Consider the following 19,388-nt stretch of genomic DNA (forward strand, 5'->3'; position numbering starts at 1 on the left):
GTGGGGGCATAACTTCCATCCAGCCATACTGTGGGATATTATGCAGCCATGAAAAAGAGTGAGGTCCATCTCTATGTACTGACCTGAAAACAAACCTCCAAACCATAGGACACACGAAAAAAGCAGGGTGCAGATCAAGTAGCGTATGGTTCCATTTATGAGAAAAGTCCACAAAATAAAACATCTATGCAATTGTAGAGAAAAAGATGTCGGAAGGTCTGATGACTCCCACATTTATGTCTCTAGCCTGGATCCCTCCCCTGAACTCTGGACTCATGTATCCAATTGTCCACTCAACATTTTCACCTAGACATCTAACAGGCATCTCTCACTTGAGCTGTCCAAACCTGCACTCCTGACCCCGAAAACCCACTCTCCCCACAGCCTCCCCAACCCAGCTGATGGCAGCTGCACCCTCCTCGCTGATCAGACCAAAGCCTTGCATTCGACCCTGACTCCTCATTGTCATCCCACAACCAGCCCAGCAGCAGCTAAATCCTGCCACCTCAGGTTCTCAGACAGAGGGCGTGATGGTGGTCTTTGCCCTGGCCAGAGCCCACCCAGGTGCTCCTTTCAGCTCTGGGCACCTCTCCTGATGGGTGGGCATGGGACAGTGACCACCAGGAGAGTCATGGAGAAGTAATAATCATAGGAACAATGCTAACAGCTATCACTTCTTGAGAAACCCCACTAGGCCCAGGACTTGTCACGCTCTGAATCATTTACATCTCTCATTGAACCTGTGAGGTGGAGGACCTATCATCTCCATTTAACGAATGAGGCACAGAGAGGCTAATTGACTTTCCCAGAGTCACACAGCTAATAGGCAGGAGAGCAGGAATTCTAATCCAGTGTGTCCAACTCAAACTCAAACATGCCACTGAAGACAGGTCCTTGAGGAACACTGGAAGGAACTGGAATTATTGAGTTTGGGGTCTGGAGAGAAGAGCCGAAGAGAAAGGGAAATGTCTGCTCTCTGAGGTCAATGAAGGATGGGCCAAGGAGGGGCGACTTGTGTTCTGTGGGCTCCAGGATCCGGGGAGGAAGTGAGTCACAGCTCACACAGCTTACACAGCTCAGGGTAAGACAGGAATTTCTAACAATCAGAGCCCCCCAAGTCCCCAAAGGAGTGGGCTGCTTTGTTGAAGGGGGTCCCAGCTCCAGAGGCGCCTGACAGAGCATCACGTTATGGACTCCGTTTCTGGCAGTGATGTGGACTGGAAAGAGATCATGAAAAAGAAGAATCACAAATGTGGGGAGGGGCCTGTCCTATCAGGTATCAAACCACATTACACAGCTATTTGTGGTGATTCTCAACAGCAGGTGGGACTGCCCGCCTAGGGCATCTTTGGAAATGACTGGGGCATTGTAACAATGACTGGGGAGTGGGCGGGGGGCAGTTCTACTGAACTAAGTGCCAAGGATCGGATCAGAGATACTAAAGAACCAATAAGGAGCAGGACAGTCCAGCCCAAGAGAGAACTGTCGAATCCCAAATGCCAATCAGTTCCTGTTGAAAAAACAACGAGATACAGTAGTAAGTGTGGAATAGACAAAGGGATAGACGAAGAGATCAATGAATGAGACGGAACAGAGTTCCCAGAAATAGATCCATAAATACACGGGCACAAACATAAAACGGAGATAGTATTTCAAATCAGCGAGAAAAGGATGGAGTGTTCCATTAATGCTGCTGGGACAACAGGCTACCCAAATAAAAATAAAATTAGATCCCTACTTAATCCACATGCAAAGATAAAATTCCAGATAAGACCTAAACAGGAAACATAAAAGACAAACAAAACTTTAAAATGATTGGAAGGAAATTCAATGTATCTTTAAGACCTTGGGTGTGGAAGGCCTTCTTAAATAAGTTGCAAAGAAATAAAAGCAAATAAAGGGAAAAATCATGCCCCACTACACTAAAAATTTAAACTTCTGAATGAAAAAGACACAAAATTAAAAGACAGGTAACAGATGGAGAGAAAACTGCAATAAACGTAACAAGGACTGACATCCACATATATAAACCTCTAACAAATTAATAAGAGAAAGGTAAGTGGCCCATAAAAACCTGGGCAAATATATGAAGAGGCATTTTGCAGAAGAGGAAATTCAGATGACCATTAAACGTATAATGAGGCTCAGCGTCTCTAGCAGTTGGATGACGCTGATGAAAATGAGATGTGTTCCCCCAGCAGACTGGCAAAATTAACCAGTGATAAATCAACTGAAGGTGAGGTGCTGAGGAAGCGGGAACTGAGATTCATCACTAACAGGAGTGCAAAGTGGCGTAACTACCGTGGAGGGCACTTAGGCGATGTTTATTAAAACAGAAAATCTTGCTTCCAGAGAAACACTAATGTACGTCCACAAGGAAGTTCATGGCAACACTGCTTACGGTGAAGAACTGGAGAGGCTGAAACGTCCACCACCAGGAGGACGGATAAGACGCGGTACCCACATACGATGGATACTGCTCAGCAGAACTGAGTGAACTACAGGTACACTTGTACTTGGATACATGACAAAAACATTATAAGTGAAGAAAGAAAAATGCAAAAGTTTCATTTATTATGATATAATTTATGCAAGAAAATCATTCAAATAACACCCCTGGGCTTGGATTTGTGAAAGTTCCCTCTATCTGGAATGCCTTTCAGTATTTCTTTTCCTTCCTCCCTCCCTCCTTCCTGCCTCCCTTCTTTCTTCCTCAAACGTGCCTGCTCTGTGCTGACAGGTGCTGAGATGAGGCCAAGGCCTCAAGTTGTATCCCTGCCATGAAAAATACTCCACCACGATTCCAGCTCCAGAATGACCCCGACCCTGGCCGCAGACTAGGCCCTCACCTCAGACCCCATGTCACATCATCTCTCGGGGTCTGTGACATGGGCGTGATCCTGCGTCCTGCTGACTGCACAGGCTGTTGAGAGCTTCACAGGAGAGTGTGGATGAGGAGGCTGTGTCTTGTAAAGTGCCTGTGGGAGGGGTGGGTGCCATGGGTGACACGAGCTTCTGCTGAGGAGGTTGGCTGGTGGTGCCAAGTTCCCTGCCTTCCTTTCCCCCATCCTCCATCCTTCCTGTCATCTTTCCCTCCTTTCCTTCCTCACTTTGCTTTAGTGCCAGGCCTTGGAGCCAGGGCTCCAAGAGTGTAGGGGAAGAGTGCAGCCAAATCTCTGGGTCCAGGACCTAAGGCCTCCTGGGCTGGGCTGGGGAGTCAGATCTCTGAGGCCATAGCCGACCCTAAGAGAAGGCGGCTGCCTTCTCCCAAAAGCCAAACAGCTGCCAAGGGCAGCAGCTATGATCATGTCCAGGGCCTCAGATGGTCACAACAGGGCCCAGGAGAGGGGGTGGCTGGGGACAGCCTAATTGGGCATGACGGCAGCCCTGTGAAGCGTATTAAGCTTGAAGCTGTTAGGGTAGCTGGTGGAGGAACAGCCAGAGCTGGCCCGGCCACCGACCCCCACAGGGATACTTGGCTCTGGGGCCCCAGTCTGCCCGCCTGAAGGAATGTCTGTCAGCTGGGGCTGCCAGGTGCTGCCCCAGCCTGGCTGCCAGTCCCACTGGCAAGTGGCACTGGTGCTCAAGGCAGCAGCTCTAGGCCCTTCTCTGTAAGTATCCTCTGATACTTGCTGTGCCGCCTTAGGGGGCTTCCCTCCCTTCGCTGGGTCTTATTTCTGCTAACAACAATTAACCTGTCAGCCCTTTCCCACCCACTGTCTCTTCTGATCCTCAAAACCACCCTGTAGGGAAGTCATTACAGTGCCCTTCTGCTCTGCTAGAGATGGAGAAACAGGCCCAGAGAGGGTAAGTGATTTATCTGAAGCCACACAGCTCACAGATGGCAGATCCAGGACTTGAATTTGGGCCTCTTTGACACCTAATCCCAGTTTGTGACACAACGCCAACATCTTATCTCCCTGGAGCCTAGGCCAATGGTGAGGGGAGAGTGGTGGTGCCACAGTCCTTGGAGGAGAAAGATGCTAGAGGAAGCAGAATCCAGTCTGAGCCCTGCTGTTGACTCTGTATGCTCCCAGTAGGTCACACCCCTTCTCTGGATCCTTTCCAGCCTTGATGTTCAAGTCTGTGGTTTCTAGTCCTCAAGGCCTTTCTCAACTCCATCATTTTCTAGCTAAGTAACCTTGGGAAGTCTCTCCTCTCTGCTTCTAGATCTGTAAAATGGAACCAGTCACTCCTCCCAGTGTGGTTGTGGGGGTAGAGTGATCAGATTTGTCAAGTGCCCAGCACAGGGCCTGGCAGATAGTAGGTGCTCAGAAAATGGGCATTCCCTTCTTTTCTATACAATCCCTGAGCCTCACATCCCCTTTCAGATCTGGCTCAAATCTTACACCTTCCAGGAAACTCCATGAGATTCTAAGAGCATATGTGTTTAAGAACCCCCTCACGCCTTCCTGTGTGTAAGACTAACATCACTACATCAATGCATTGGTTTAGAAAGCCCGACCCCAACCATTAGTTGATAAAATGCTACCAACAAACCTTCCTATTACGACTGAGGAAACTGAGGCTAGAGAGAGACAGAGTCCTCAGGTCACTAAATTCTCTAAGCTTCTGTTTGCTCACATCTAAAATGGGGATACGTATCAGTACCTCCTCTGTAGGCTGATGTTTAGAAATAAATGCTATAACATAAAAAGTTCCTAAATGGGTGCCTGGCAGACAATAACATGAGCCCGGATCCTACCTCAGAAATTGCTCTGATTCGCTCAATGCCAGAGCCAAAGGCTCTGACCTCCTAGCTGGGTCCCCAAAAAACCAGAGTCCTGGAAACGATTCATAACTCTCTGAAGACAGAACTATGGACAGCATCCCGGGATGCTGGGATGGGTCCAAATCCTCTCTTCAGCACCACGGACAACACCCCTGACATCAACACCAAGGACAGGCAACGGCACCCTGTGCACCCTAGACAGCCCAGAGCCAAGGTCAAGGTCAAAATCCCCCCCAAGCTGGGGTGGCACTGAAAGCCTCTATTTTCCAGCTAGTTACCCGCTCCGCTATTTGTAAGGCTCAGAAGGGCTACTTCCATTTCTATTTCCATTTGCAGTCTTTTATTCCAAAGAGACCTGTTTTCCTTTTTCTCACCCAGTGGTTGGGGTACCTCAGCGAGGCTTTCTGGGGGTACTCGACAGGGAAAACCCACCTCCCTAGGCCAGGAGAACCTCCCAAGCCTTCCCTCTTTTACTTCTGGCCTCACTTCAGACACAAGTGGTGATGGCCACTGGGCAGAGTGTCGCAGCCAAGAGCAGCAGCAAGGGCCAGGCCCGCTGCCACCTCATCTCAAGGGCTGGGCTCGTTGCCCTGGTCTCAAGACACGGTATAAGGAGGAAAAGCATTTCTGATCCTTCAGCCTGTGCCACTCCATCACTCATCCCTGAGGTCACCTCTTATTGGCTCTTCGCCCATTTGAGGAGGGCTAGATTCCAGCCCTGACCACCTCTATCTCTGACCTCACAGGCCGCTGGCATGATCTCATAGAAAACATCTTGAGCTGCCTTGGGCCCTTCTTCAAGGACCCCCCCAAGGCTTCAGGTCAGCAGGGACCCCAGCAAAGCCAGCAGCTCAGTCCTTCTAAGACAGCAGAAGGGGAAGATGAGGCACAAAAGACCCAGTGTCCTCCTCTGATAAACAGGAAGGATCTGTGATAAAATGAGATGGTGCCTCCAGCACCAAGCCTGGCACACAATAGGGGCTCAGTAATGTCTGTACCCACTTCCAAACAAGGAAAATACACAGTGGCAATGATGATCACTACCAACATCGAGAGCCTACTATGTGCTGGATGGCAGGTCTAGGTCTTCAGGGGTAGGGGAGACAAAGATTATTATACCCATTTTGTGGATAAGGAAATTAAGCCTTAGAGGGTCAAGAAATCTTCCAAAGGTCACACGGGGAAGCAAGTGACAGAACCAGATCTCTACCCTCAAATTCCAGGCTGCTTCCCTACCTCCAGGAGATGTCTGGTAACTACAATCATCCTTACTTCTCCCCTGGGGGACCCAACACAGCCCATTCTCTGCTTGCCCTCATCCAACGCTGAAAGCTGCGTGCCTGCTGGTCGGCTGTTGACAAGGTTCCAGGCCCAGATACCCGAGCGGGTGAGGATAGAAGCAGAGCCCAGAGGCCTCACACTCCCGGGTCCCCAAGAGATTCGAGGGGCTCAGATGCAGTCCCCTCCCATCCCTGCCGCAGTTGCCTCCTCTCCTAACATGGCAAGCTGGCATCGAGAACACCCGCCTCTGTGCCGTCTACACACAGATGAGCAGAGCTTATGAAGCTCTCCCACCCTCATCCTCAGCATCATTGATACCCCACACAGGACCTCTCATAACTGTCACACAGGTAAGGACACTGAGGCCCAGGGAGGGGATGGGACTAACCCCAGGATACATGAACAGATGTGATCTCAGGACTGCAGACTCCTTCTCCAGTGCTCCTGACCTGAGACTACAGGCTCAATGGGGGCAGGAGCCCCAACACTCTTGTTCACTGCTAGGTCCCCAGCAACCCCCCAGGGCCTGGCCTGTAGCAATTTTCTTTCCCCACTTCTTCTGTGGGGAGAGGCAGTGTGTCACCCACTTTCTCTAACCCACCCCAAGAGCCTTGTACATAGTAGGCCCCTAATGAGTATTTCTTACATTATTTCATTCATTGAGTGCTTAATGTGTGCCAGGCACTATTCTAGGTGGTGGGGCCACAGCAGTGAGAAAAACAGACGCAGATAAATGGACACTCCACTCCTGTGACCCTGACTGGAGTGGAGTCAATCTGCTGGTTTCCTTGCCCGTTTTTCCTACTCACTGTGAGTGCCCAAAGGGCAGGGACTGTCCCTGTCATGTCTCCAGGACTGTATACAGTGCCCAGGACATAGTACCTGCTTGCTGAAGGAACGAGTGAGTGCTGCAGGCGGAGCAGTATAATACAGGCAGCCACGATTTATTGTGAGGTTGCTCTATTCCAGGGTTAAGTGTTTCCTGCATGTTAATTATCTCATAGATTCTTCCCCACAGCCCCTGTGAGGTAGGCTACTTTAAAGCAGATCTGGCTAGCTATCCTACTAGCCATTCTTTCCTTTTGCCTAATTAACAGAAGCACCCAGTTAGAAATATCCACTTCACCAGCAGCGAGGGTGGCCATGTGACCACATCTGGCAAATGAGATGTAGACAAAAGTCCACTGAGTGGGGATCTATTGGAAATCTATTGTTTTCCTCATAAGAAGGGTAGATTCAGAAAGCATGCAATCTTTACTTCCTTTGTCCTGCCTGGAATTCAGACACAACATCTGGAGGTAGAGCAGCCATTTTGTAGCTATGAGAATGAAAGGTACATGCTAAGAGTGGCAGAGGCCTGGGCCCTTGATCACTTATTGGAACTGCTGCACTGGGTCCCGCCTGCTTGCCTCTGGGATCCCTGTTACATGACAAGAATAATCTCCTGGGTGTTTATATCACTGTTACTTTTTTTCCTTCTGGTACATGCAGCCAAATGTAATTCCAATTGACTCAGTATTATTATAAAAAAGGTGAGGCTCAGAGAGGTCAAGTGATTTTCCCAAAGTCACAGAGCAGGTAAACAGATCTGGAATGGCCTCTGGGTCTAATGCAGGGAAGTGCACCAGCCTGTGCTCACTCCGCCCGCTGTGTGCCGTCATTCCCACCTGCCGTCCCAGGCTGTGAGGATGCCCCTCCCTAAACCCAGCACTTGGCTCTCCTCTGAGACTCTTCCTCGCCATTGCGGGGTCTGGCTCTAAGTTCCCCTGATGTCTCCTGTCTTAGCTGACTCCACCCCCTGCTACACACAGGTCCAGACCCTCCCTGCAAAGCACACCTGTCTCCAGTCCCAGGGTTCTGCTCAGGGAAATGCTCTTTCCTCCTCTCTGTTCATCCACCTCTGCCTGGTCCAGAATTCCCCCACTGCCTGCCTCCAACAGGGTGCACAGCTGGCTCTCCATCAGTCTTTGCAGACAGGTCTCCTGGTTCCCATCTCTTCCCACCAGTATCCTGTACCCACCACCAGAATGACCTTCCTCAGAGCAGCTCTGACTGGACCCGGCATTCAAGGCCTCCAGGATCTGGCTCCTGCCACCTTACCAACATTTGTTCTTGCCAGTCCCTTTGCCCTCCACCCCTTTAACCTGACCAGCATTTGCAGGGTCAGCTCCAACTCATCCTTCAGGCCACAGAGAGGTCCCCTCTGACCACCGTGCCTTGAGTAGGTACCCACCACCTCCACCCCCTTCTGCCCTCTCTCAGCCCCAGGGTCTCCTTGAGCACATCCTAGAGTCTTGTTAATTCACTGTCTGCATGTTTGTCATCTTCATCTACCCCGCCCCTGTTCATCTACCCTACCCCTGTTACTTTTTTTCCTTCTGGTACATGCAGCCAAATGTAATTCCAATTGACTCAGTATTATTATAAAAAAGGTGAGGCTCAGAGAGGTCAAGTGATTTTCCCAAAGTCACAGAGCAGGTAAACAGATCTGCTTCTTGAGGGCAGGAAGCATGCCCATCTTTTCCGCCAGTTTCCCCAGGGCCTGGCATGAAGCCTGGTACTCAGGCTCAGTCAGGAGGTGCTGAATGAAGCTCAAACTTGCTTCCCACACCTTCCTGCCACCCACTTTCTACTCCAGCCAAACAGAACTACTCGAGCTTCCCTGAACCCTCCTCCTGCAGTTGATGCCCAGAGCCTCCCCCAACTCTGCCTCCAGCCAGGCCTTCCTCTCCCTTCCATCCATCGAAACCAAGCTGTTCTGTGCCTCACATCCTCAGGATTCAAGCAGATGGGCCTTCCAGATTCCAGCGAGGGTGAATGAAACTTTGGGACAGAGAGAGCATGTGTGCATGTGTGCGTGCGCGCACAGTGGCACGACTGGCCACCTACACTCCACCCTGGATATGGCAGCCTCTGTATGTTCTTATTCTTGCATTTCTGCCTCTGGTTACCCCTATTTGAGCTAATTCTGAAATGCCCCAGTTTTCCCCAAGTTGCTACAGCTGTAAGAAAGAAGAGAAAAACACTAATATTAACTGAGCCCCTACATATGCCACGCGTTGTTCTAGGCCAAATAATAATGACGACGACGACGACGACGATGATGATAGCGGCTAGGATTTGTGGAGCACTTAGCATGAGCTTGACACCATCCTAAAGGCTTTTAATCAGACAGGGCTTTAATCTGACCTTATTATTATCCCCATTTGATTGATGAAGGAAAAGAGGCTCAGAGAAGTAGAGCCACCTGCCCAAGGTAACAGAAACATAAGTCTTTCTAATCCAAAACCTGCTCTTCTGCCAGGTTGAGCTGGGCAACACCCAGGTGTCTTGGCGTTGGGGGGAGGAGGTACCGCCTCCTCTTGGAAACTCCTGCTGCCTCGGAACGAGAGGTTGGAAGCCACGACGACTTCCTGACCAGGGCCTCCCCTGGGGAAGGCTGAGCTAGTAAGACTTACCCTAATCTGCAAGGCTGTAGAACAGTGCTCTAGCCCCTCGGAGGACCACGCCCGAGGAGTGGCAGGGTGGATGGAAGTCGGTGAGCCTGGGCTCTGCTTCCCTGGTAAGGCTGAAGATTTTCCCAACTCCCGGGGCCAAATTTATCTGCCAATCCCCCAAAGAGCTGATTCCAGCGTCTGTCTGGAAATGTCAGCCCGTGTGGTTGGAGGAGCGCGCGGAGAGTTTTCCTCTAAATAGCAGGAAGCATATGGGAGGCGGACGGCGCCCGCCGCCCCAACCTGCCAACTCTCGCTCAACAGGAGCTAAAAGGGGCCCAGAACGGCCTGGAATTCCTACCACCTCCCGGAGGGGTGGGGTGGGGGAAGAGCTGGAGCCAGAGTCAGTGGCAATAAGAAGGGCAGAGAGTGGGACCTGAGGGGTGGCAGGCAGGAGCACCTGACTGACAGAGGAGCAAACTGAGGTCCTCAGACGGAAGTGACACGCCCAAGAGTTGAACGTGACATCAACAGGGTAACAACAGCCGCCACTCACAGAGCACTTGCTATGTTGCCAAATCTGGGCTAAGCACTTTATTTGGATAATTTCACTTAAACTTTGCAACCAACTCTGAGACAGGGGCTGCTATTTTCCCCAAATTACAGATGAGGAAACTGAGGCTCAGAGAAGGAAAAACATGAAATCAAAGATGCTCTGGGCTAGAAAGGACCTTTCAGATCCTCAGCTGAATCACAAATACTCTACAGACTTTCCCATCAAGTTGTGGTGCAGCTGCTGCTTGAATCCTCCCAGTGATGGGGAGCTCGCTACCACCCAAGTTAGCCCATCTGCAGACGGCTCTTTGTATCCAAAAGGTTTTCCTAGCCTAAGCTGGAATCTCCTTCCCTGGAGCTTTTCCCATGAGTACCAGACCCAGACCCTGCCTTCCCCCACAGAGACAGAAAGGCTGGAGCAAGGCCCCTCAAGGTCTCTGGTTTCCCCTCTGCAGGTGACACACCCCGGTTCCCTTACCCACCGCTGCACCCTGGACTGTGGTAACCAGAGCAGCTCCCAGTCACCAGCACTTACTGTGTGCCAGGCACTGTGCAGAGCCTGCCCCACACACGCCCTCCTCCGGCCTTCCCCACAATCCTGGGGAGGTACTGTCATCACCCCATTTTACAGAGGAGCAAACTGAGGCTCCATGAGGAAAAGAGACTTTCCCCAGTTATTCGGTGGGAACATGGGGACCCTGGAGGCCTCACAGGGCTGCTGCTCTAAGTCTCATGGAGGCTGAAGAGGTCCCTGCTGGCCCCTCTTAGGGACCTTCTCACCGACACTGACCCAGCCTTTGCCAGAATTCACCTCGACACTGGTCCAGAGGGCCCCCAAGCCCACACCTGCCCCCAGGATAAAACTTAGCCTTCCCTCTCCCCTTCTGCAGCACCCACCAAGTCCCCAAGTCCTGTTAAATCTCCCTGCTAAATGGGCCTCTGAGCCATCCCCATGGTCCTGCCCTGCCCACTGTCTCCCCAGCTATCACCAGCCCAAGGCGAGGACTCTTCTAACACCCTGACCTGTCCTACCCCCGGCTCCCTTCTATTCTAAGGATCAAATGCAAACTCCCCAGCCCAATAGTTGAGACCTTCCAAGCTCTAGCCTGGGCCAACGTCTCCAGCCTTCTCCCCCCACCATCCCTCGTGCTTTGTGGCCTCAGAGCTCAGCAGGAGGCAGGCGAGATCTCTGCACAGCCCAGTACCTCCGCCTGGTTCACCCTTCCCCGCTGTTTCTCCTGAAGAACCCCTGTTCATCCTTCAAGACTCTGCTCAGAGGGACAGAATCAACTTCTCTGGCCCAGGAGACCCTTGAGTGATCGGTACTGCCCTCAGTCTGCCAGCATCACCTGCTGTCGCTGATGGAGACGCCTCTCTCCTTGGCTGAACCACGACCTCCCCCCACAGGGGCTGCTCCTATGCATCTTTGTAGCCTGGTATCGAGCACGGTGCCTGGCAAAGGGCAGGCACTAATAAATGTTTGTGGAGTGTGAGGATGAATGACTACGTGGGGACCATGGGGCACGATGAAGTATTAGAGACGACCCATAAAACATGGCTCGTGGGTCTTGCAGCTTTGATGTATCAGAAAAAAAAAATGCTGCTGTCAAAATAAACAGTCACAAAACATCTGATTAATGAGGATTTTGCTGGCTGCCTCCGAATTTAGAAGGAGATCAGGAGACAATCCGGGATGGTTGGAGCTTCCAGAAGAAAAGCTGTCCAAGCCCTAGTAGATGAAGTGACCAGGACTCACCTGAAGGGCGGGAGGAGGCAAGCAGGAGGGCTGTGAGGGGCAGGGGTGGAAGAGGCTGAGTCCATGTCCCAGACCTGCCTCTAACTTGCTGTGCATTGTTGTATAGGTGGCTTGGCCTCTCTGAGTGTCAGTTTCTTGTTTGTAAAATGAAAAGGGCATTTGGAGAACTGATTGAGACAGAAGTGTCCCAAGGCCTAAACACTGTCTCTGCTGTCAGGTTGATGTAACTCTATCTGCCTACCCCTCTCCATTCAACTTTCCAGCAGGATATGCAGACACCCAAGGCTCCCTGGTCTTGGAACTCCCTGGCCTGAAAATGCAGGCCCCTGCCAGCCCTCCCAGCAGGTCATTCAGGAGACAGACCTCAGTGACAGGTGGGTGGGAAGTGTTCCAAGTATGCCTCGGGTAGTGGCAGGATTGTGGACTTGATCTTTGATTCTTTAAAGGGGCTTTCTAACAAGAGGTGGAGGGAACAGAGACTGAGCTCCCCATCTCTTGGGGTATGCAAGCAGTGGGTGGACACCTCGGGATAGGAATTCTGACATAGGTGGGAAGGAATTTAGACCAGTAGATATTTAAGAGACCAATGGGTCTCTCCTCTCCTCCCCCACGTGGGGCCTTGACATGACCCCTCCAAGGTTGTGCTCTCAGTGCCAGCCAGATTGAGCCTGTTGACACTTCCCTCCTCCCGTGACATGCCTCAAAGGCTCCCCACTGCCTTCAGAATCAAGTCCAAGCTCTCATCCTGGAATTCAAGGCCCCTGTGGTCTGGGCCTGCCGCTGCTCATCCACTGGTTGTTCCCCCACCACACACTGTTTCTCCTGCCTACAATGTTCTCCTATACTCTTCTTGGCTACTCAGCTTAGGTGTCACCTCCTCCAGGAAGCCTTCCTTGCTCCCACACTGGCCTTTGTGTTCCCTCAGCCCCTGCATGCACACTCATATTCCAGATGAATCATCTCTGGGCTCTTCTCACTCCCTCAAGACCTTGAGGGCCAGGACAGCGTCCTCTCCCGCTCGGCAAGGGCTCTGACACAGAGAGGGCTGATGTCTCCTGAGCTGAACTGGCACTTCAGAGATTCTGACATTCTGATCCTAAGAGTCTAAGGCTGCCTCACCAGGCTTCTGACCCTAAGATCTGGGTGCAGGACTCCTTTCAGTAGTTGTATTGTTTTCTCTGATTATGAAAGTCACGCATCTTGGGAAATTCAGATAAGTACAGGAGGGGGACTGGGCTGTGTTTGGCCACTGTTTGGCCTACTTTAGGCCACAGCCCGGCCTACTTTAGGCCACAGCCCGACATTTTCATCTGGGGGAGCTACCCTTTCCCACTCTCCGCTGGTGAAGTTCTGGTGTTAACTCCACTTTCAGCTGGGGGGCGGTACATAAGCCCAAGCTGCCAATCAGAGCAATTGACTGACGGGTAGGCACATCCACAAATATGACCCATCGACGCCAAGACTCAGTTCTGGGACTTGCGTATGAGCTATCTGGGAAGAAGTCTAGCAGATTCCTCTGGACAGGCATCTCCTGTACAAGAGAGCCCTATAAGAACATGGGAACAACCCAGAGGAAGCAGAGTTGAGAAACAGTGAGGAAAATCAGGTCCTGGTGATAGTGTCTGAGCTCCTGGATCCAGCTGAGCCAGAAGCCGGTAAATTCCATTTTTGTTTAAATCAGTTTGGTCCGGGTTTTCTGTCACTTGTACCTGAAACGTACCCGAACGACACAAGCAAAAATAAAAATAGAGCTTGTCCAGACTTCACCATCCAGAGGAAACCACCATGAACAGTTTGATGGCTGTCCTTCTGGTATCTCTCTGGACAGGAGTATGCATATATTTACGTATTTTTTTCCTAAAAAAAATGAGATCATACACTATACACCATTTTGTAACTTCCTATTTTCCCCTCAACAATGCACCACGGACATGTTTCCATGTCAACAAGTCTAGATCTATGGCATTGTCTCTACAGCCACTGAGAACGCCATTGTCTGGCTGGACCGTAATTTATTTAACCATCTCTTGCTGATAGATAATTGGGTAGTTTCTAATTTATCACTGTCATCAAAAAAGGTGCAGTGAACTTACTTGTAAAATGCATATGTTTGCTCTTGCTGGATTATTTATGACTAAGATTCCATGATTCTAAGAGTTTGATTTCACAAATATAAGTTTCTTTGCCTGAGATTTAATTTTATTTATTTTTTCCCCCAAAGCCCCAGTAGATAGTTGTATGTCAAAGCTGCACATCCTTCCAGTTGCTGCATGTGGGACGCGGCCTCAGCATGGCCAGAGAAGCGGGGCGTCAGTGTGCACCCGGGATCCGAACCCGGGCCGCCAGCAGTGGAGCGCGCGCACCCAACCGCTAAGCCATGGGGCCGGCCCTCTGCCTGAGATTTAAGATTCTCTGAGTGTCTGTAAAGTAGTATGTGTCTTTTCGGGCAGGTTTAGAGGTTATAAGAAAAAGCAAACCCAGGGCCAGGGAGTCCCCACAGTGTCTCAGTGAGAGTGCTCATTGTCAGATCTGCATGTGAGCTGGCGGGGAGGTAGCTGGAGCTTGGGGATGGGGGCGGTGCTGGCCTGGGGTCTCACTGGCTGTGTGCGCCCGGCTAAGCTGTCCACCTCCTTAGTCCTCATCCCCTATCTGGCTCGCAGTAACCGAGGGGAGAGGTGAGCCTGGGGGACCAGTCAGCATTGAGGGCCCTAGCAGGTCATGATAAGCACACAGTAGGTGTCACCTCTGGCAGTCACGGTCATAGCAGAGGCCACCAGAGATGCAACACTGGGATTGTTCTAGCCTTCTACATGTTTTAGCTCACTAAAGCCACACAACCACCCTCTGCCACTATTCTTGTCTGTTTCACAGAAGGGAAAACAGTCTCAGAGAGGCTGAGCGACTTGTTCAAAGTCACACAGCCAAGAAGTGGTGGAGTGGAAGTATGGATCTGCTGATTCCCCAGCCCACGCCTGATCCCACTTTATGGGCGTAGGCAGCAGGAGGGGAGAACTGCCCAGGCAGGACTGTGGAAGTCCTAATATCCCCTGTTCCTCCTCCCAAGTCCTAACACTCAGGGAGGACTCCAAATCCAGAAAAGTATAAAGAAGACAGCAAAGACCTCCCAAGCCCCCAAGCCCCAGAAGGAATCACTGTGAACAGTTGTCAGAAACACACATAGTTCTTCCAAAAATGCTATCATGCTACCATGGGTATCATTTTGTACCATGGGTACAAAAACGCTATCATGCTACCCATGCTGTTTTATAACCTCTTTTTTTCCCAACCCTACAACACACTGTGAAGTTCTTTCTGCAACAGGAAATTTAGATCCACAGCCCCATTTCTAACAGCTGCAGTGGTGCCACTGTATGGCTGCAGTAAATGGATTTAGCTGGTCCCCTGGTGATGGACAAATGGGTTGTTCCCAATTGTCCTACTCTCAACAATGCTACAATGAACCCACTCCAGCATGGCTGGATCCCTGTCATCCTTCAGGTCCCGGCTCAAACGCCACCTCCTTAGAGCGGCTGTCTTGGACCATTCCACGTCCTGCAGGCCCCTGCCCTGTTAATATCTGTAACGTCACTATGCTAATTTCCTTCACTGCACTGATGGAGTTTCGGTTTATTCAGTTTGTTTGTTTGGGTGACTGTATAATATCTGTCCCTCCCCAAGGCTGCATGCTCTGCAAGGGACATAGACTAGCCGGGACTAGCATTCAATAAATGTCCCAGGAATGCCTCTGGGGCTGGTGCCCAGTCCACAGAGCAGACGTACCTGCTTCAGGGCTCGGAGAAGCCCTCTATCATGCCAGCCTCCAGGCCATGTCCCCAGCACCAGTTTAGGGACCCATAAATCTGCCTTAGAACACGGGGGTCTAAGCTGGGAGCTTCCATGCCAGGTGCCTGCCCTGCCGGGACCCCAGCACTGAGCAGTGCTTGCTGCACGCACAGGATACAGGACGCTGGAGATCGGCCAAGCTGGCAGAGCAGCTCCACCACGCACTGGCTGTGTGGCCCTGGGCCAGTCATTTCTGCTCTCAAGGCCTTAGTCACTTCATCTGTAAAATGGGGCCAATACCACTGATCTCAAGATTAAGGAAGACAACGGATGTGCTTAGCACACAGTAGGTCTTCAGGAGACGGCAGTTAGGCCCCACGCACAGGTAGTTCACAGGTTGGGTCGGACCCTGTCTCACCTGGATGGCCTCTTTTGACCTTGAACGATTCCAGAGTATGCCCTGGCCTTCTCCCCTGCCTGTCCCCAGGGATGTCCCACTCCTACTATTCAATACTTGTTAGCTAAACGCTCTGCTCTGACCCCTTGTCAGAGTTCCAGATGCCTCATCCCCTGCCCATGGCCACAGACACCTGCTTGGCCTCCTAAGTGTTAAAAATGCAAGAGGCACTGACACATGTCTGAGGAACAGATGGAGGAAACCCCCGCCCTTTTGGGGGAACTTCCTGGCCCCCAATCCTCAAACACGGGGCAGTGATGCTGGCCTGAGTCAGCCTGTCCAGTTTCTCATCCCATCTCCTCCACCTGAGCTCTCTTTGACTGCATGGCAAGTAACTTTCCCTTTCTGAGCCTCACTTTCCTCCTCTGTAAAATGGGTAGAACAACAGAATCTGTGCAGATTCAATGAGACATGGTAAAATGCTTAGCAAAGAGCCTGGCATTTAGTAAGTGCTCAATAAATATTAATTATTATTGTTATAATTGCTTTTTAGCCTTTTTACTATGAAATATAATACACAGAAAAAAGTGCACAAAACAAAAATGTTTACTGAAATAAATGATCACAAAACAAAAAGTTATCTAACCACCACCTGGGTCAAGGAAGAGAAGACCGCTTGCCCCTCAGACACCCCTCTTGCCCCCTCCCAATCCTACATCCTCTTTTCTCCACAAAGGTAATCCTTTTCCAAACTTGCATGGTGCTGTTACTATTACTATTAATAATAATCAAATTGAAAACAAGAATGTGTGGCACTCCGCCCCCACCCAGCCAGGCTCCCAGACCCCTGGCTGCCTCTGCCCTGGGCGTGGAGACTTCCCATCCGATTTCCCGACTTCGGCTTCTTCGGCTGTTCTTTAAATAACCAGCTTGTTAGCAAAATAGCAGCAGTAACACCTCCCTCGCTGCCGCCCCGGCCTCCATCTTTCCACGCAATGCTGACGGCTGCTCTCCCAGCTCGTGCCAAGGAATCCCGTTCTCCGTCACTGGGCCACACACACCAGGCGCTGCCGGCTACACTGCGCTCTCAGTGGCCACAATCCGGCCCCTCCGGCGGTGCCTGGCCTGGAGGGCAGAGGCGGACACTGAATGGCAGTAACTTTCAGGAAGGACTAGAATGCTGACAGATGAGCCCTCTCGCCCAGGTCCGGCGGGTCCATGCCTCAGTCTCCCCACCAACCTCCCACAGGGTGGTCAGTAGTTTAACTGAGATGATGAAGAAAATGAAGCACTGAGTGCAAGGCCAGGCGCGTAGTAATTGCTCAAGAAATGCTTGCTGGCAGTCAGGTTGCTCCTGTTACGTAGTCCCTGCGGGGGAAATGCAGGGTGCAGGGCACGCCCAGGAGTGTTTGTGAATGACTAAACCCCTCAGACGCTCACAGCTCTCAGATGAGATGTCCTTATCACTTCTTTTCCTGTGACAGCTTCTCAGCCAAATGCAACAGCTGTCTGCGGTCGCTACAACAGGCCAGGGGCCAGATCGGGGGAGCTGGGCTGGGTGTCAGCTAATTAACAGGGCCTTTTTCACGGTTATTGATAACAAGGCTGGCACCGCACGAGCAAGCAGCTACTCATTCTCGAAGAAGCACTTCTATATACATTATCTACAGCAAACTTCACAGGTTTTTTATTATCCTATGACATTTGCATATTATACATATTTACGAGTCTTTTCCCTTCTTATAACCATCCCATCAGGGAGGCTGGGCAGCTGTTGGCAGATGAGAGAGTCGAGACCAGAGGGGCTGGCTGCCTTGCTGAAGGCCCGAGCTGACCTCAAGCTCTCTGGGGCCAGCAGGGACCAGCAGCTGGCCACAAGGCCAGGGGTCTCTTGGGTCCTGCTGGTGTCTGGGTGGAGGGAGGTGAGAGAGCCTTCCCTTCTCTCCCTCTTTCCTTCCTTCCACAACCATTTACTGTACCCATGATATGCCAGGCACCGTGCCAGCTGCTGGCTGTCCGGTGGGGAATTAAGCAGTTATTTCTCACCCTTAGGGAGCTGAGGCCAGATGAGGAGGCAGATCGTAAACCAACAGTCCCATGTAGTGCTGAGTGGCAGCTGGGTGACCCTGGGGAAGCCCCTTGAGCTCTTTTGAGCATCAGTTTCCTCATCTGAACTGGACTAGTCATGCCTGCACAGCCTTGGGAGATGGCGGGAGGATGAGACGCAGGAACGTGGTGAGTGTCAGGTGCTGTGGCCAGGGCACGCTGTTGTGGGAAGGAGGACAGGACCAGGAGTGGGTGGCGTGGGTGGCGGCAGGCTGCGGCATCCTCAGATGGATGGTCAGAGATGCTGGCTGGGCCCTGCACCTCATCCCATGTTGGGGTTAGGCAAGGTCGGGACTGGAGGAGTGTGGGTGGAACAGGCTGGAGGGGCAGAAATAATGGGGCTCCTCAAGATTCAGGAACTCTGATGGTCTCACTTCAGCCCCCTTGGGGGCCCCAGAGGTTCCATGGCTTCCAGTACAGCTCACTGCTACCCTTCCCTTCCTGGACCCATGTCACCAACTGCCCAGCCCCTTGGGTGTGGCAAGAGCTGGCCTTTGAGGTGGACAGAGCTGGGCTTGCTGTGCATCCTCAGGCAAGTGGCTTCCCCTCTCTGAGGGTGTTTTCCTCTGTAAAGCGGACGTAATCACCATGCCCATCTCCCGAGTTGTTGGGAGGACTGGATGAGACACACAGTTAAACTATAAATTGAGCCCAGACATATAAAAGCTCTCACTGAGGTCCCTTTGCCAGCATGTGGGCGCCGCTGGGTGAGAACGCTGGGCATTTCCCAACTGTGCCAAGCAGGGGTGGGCGGGTGAGCAGCCCTGATTCCGTGTGCCCAGGCCTGAGGACGCAGTTACTTACCAACCAGGGAGCCACGTGCAGAGGGAAAACAGGAACCAGTTGGGAACCAGCAGGCATCACCTCAGGAGCAGGCGCTGGACCGAGGGCTGGCACACACATCCCTCTGGGCACTTGATCAGAGGTGCTGGTGGGAAGCAGCGTGGGACAGGGGCCTTTCAGCGCCCAGAGTGACCAGGTTCTGGTCACACACAGGGCTACCAGGCACCTGGCAGAGGTGCCTGCAGGAATGGGGGAGAACATTAATTAGGAGGCAACCAGGATAATCCCTCCACCCTGAGACCCCTGGACTGGCCCTGCAGACACTGGGGAGGGGGACACCATGTAACAGTCATCATAGAAACCCAAGTGTCTGGACAACACTACATTTTCCAAAGCCCTCTGGCATCCCAGATCATGCAGGCCCCCACCTTATTTTTCAGAGGCGTATTTGCATCTCATGCATATTTACGATGCCTTTCCCACCACCCACAGAATGCCCACAGCAGTGGGAAGCTGGGGTTCCAAAGGCTCCGATCCTCCCCATCTTGCTTCTCTCTCCTT

General features: G+C 51.7%; 1 protein-coding gene across 2 annotated transcripts in view; it reads right to left on the reverse strand.

The window, feature by feature from the left end:
• DLGAP4 (DLG associated protein 4) overlaps positions 1-19,066 on the reverse strand; it is a 144,322-nt gene extending 125,256 nt beyond the window's left edge. For both annotated transcript variants that reach the window (XM_058562759.1, XM_058562758.1), the window contains exon 1: positions 18,849-19,066. The gene's annotated coding sequence lies outside the window, so the exon portion shown is untranslated. The remainder of the gene's footprint in view (positions 1-18,848) is intronic.
• Between the last annotated feature and the right edge of the window lie 322 nt (positions 19,067-19,388).

This window comes from Diceros bicornis, chromosome 19 (assembly GCF_020826845.1).
Source record: "Diceros bicornis minor isolate mBicDic1 chromosome 19, mDicBic1.mat.cur, whole genome shotgun sequence".
Classification (NCBI taxonomy): Eukaryota; Metazoa; Chordata; class Mammalia; order Perissodactyla; family Rhinocerotidae; genus Diceros; species Diceros bicornis.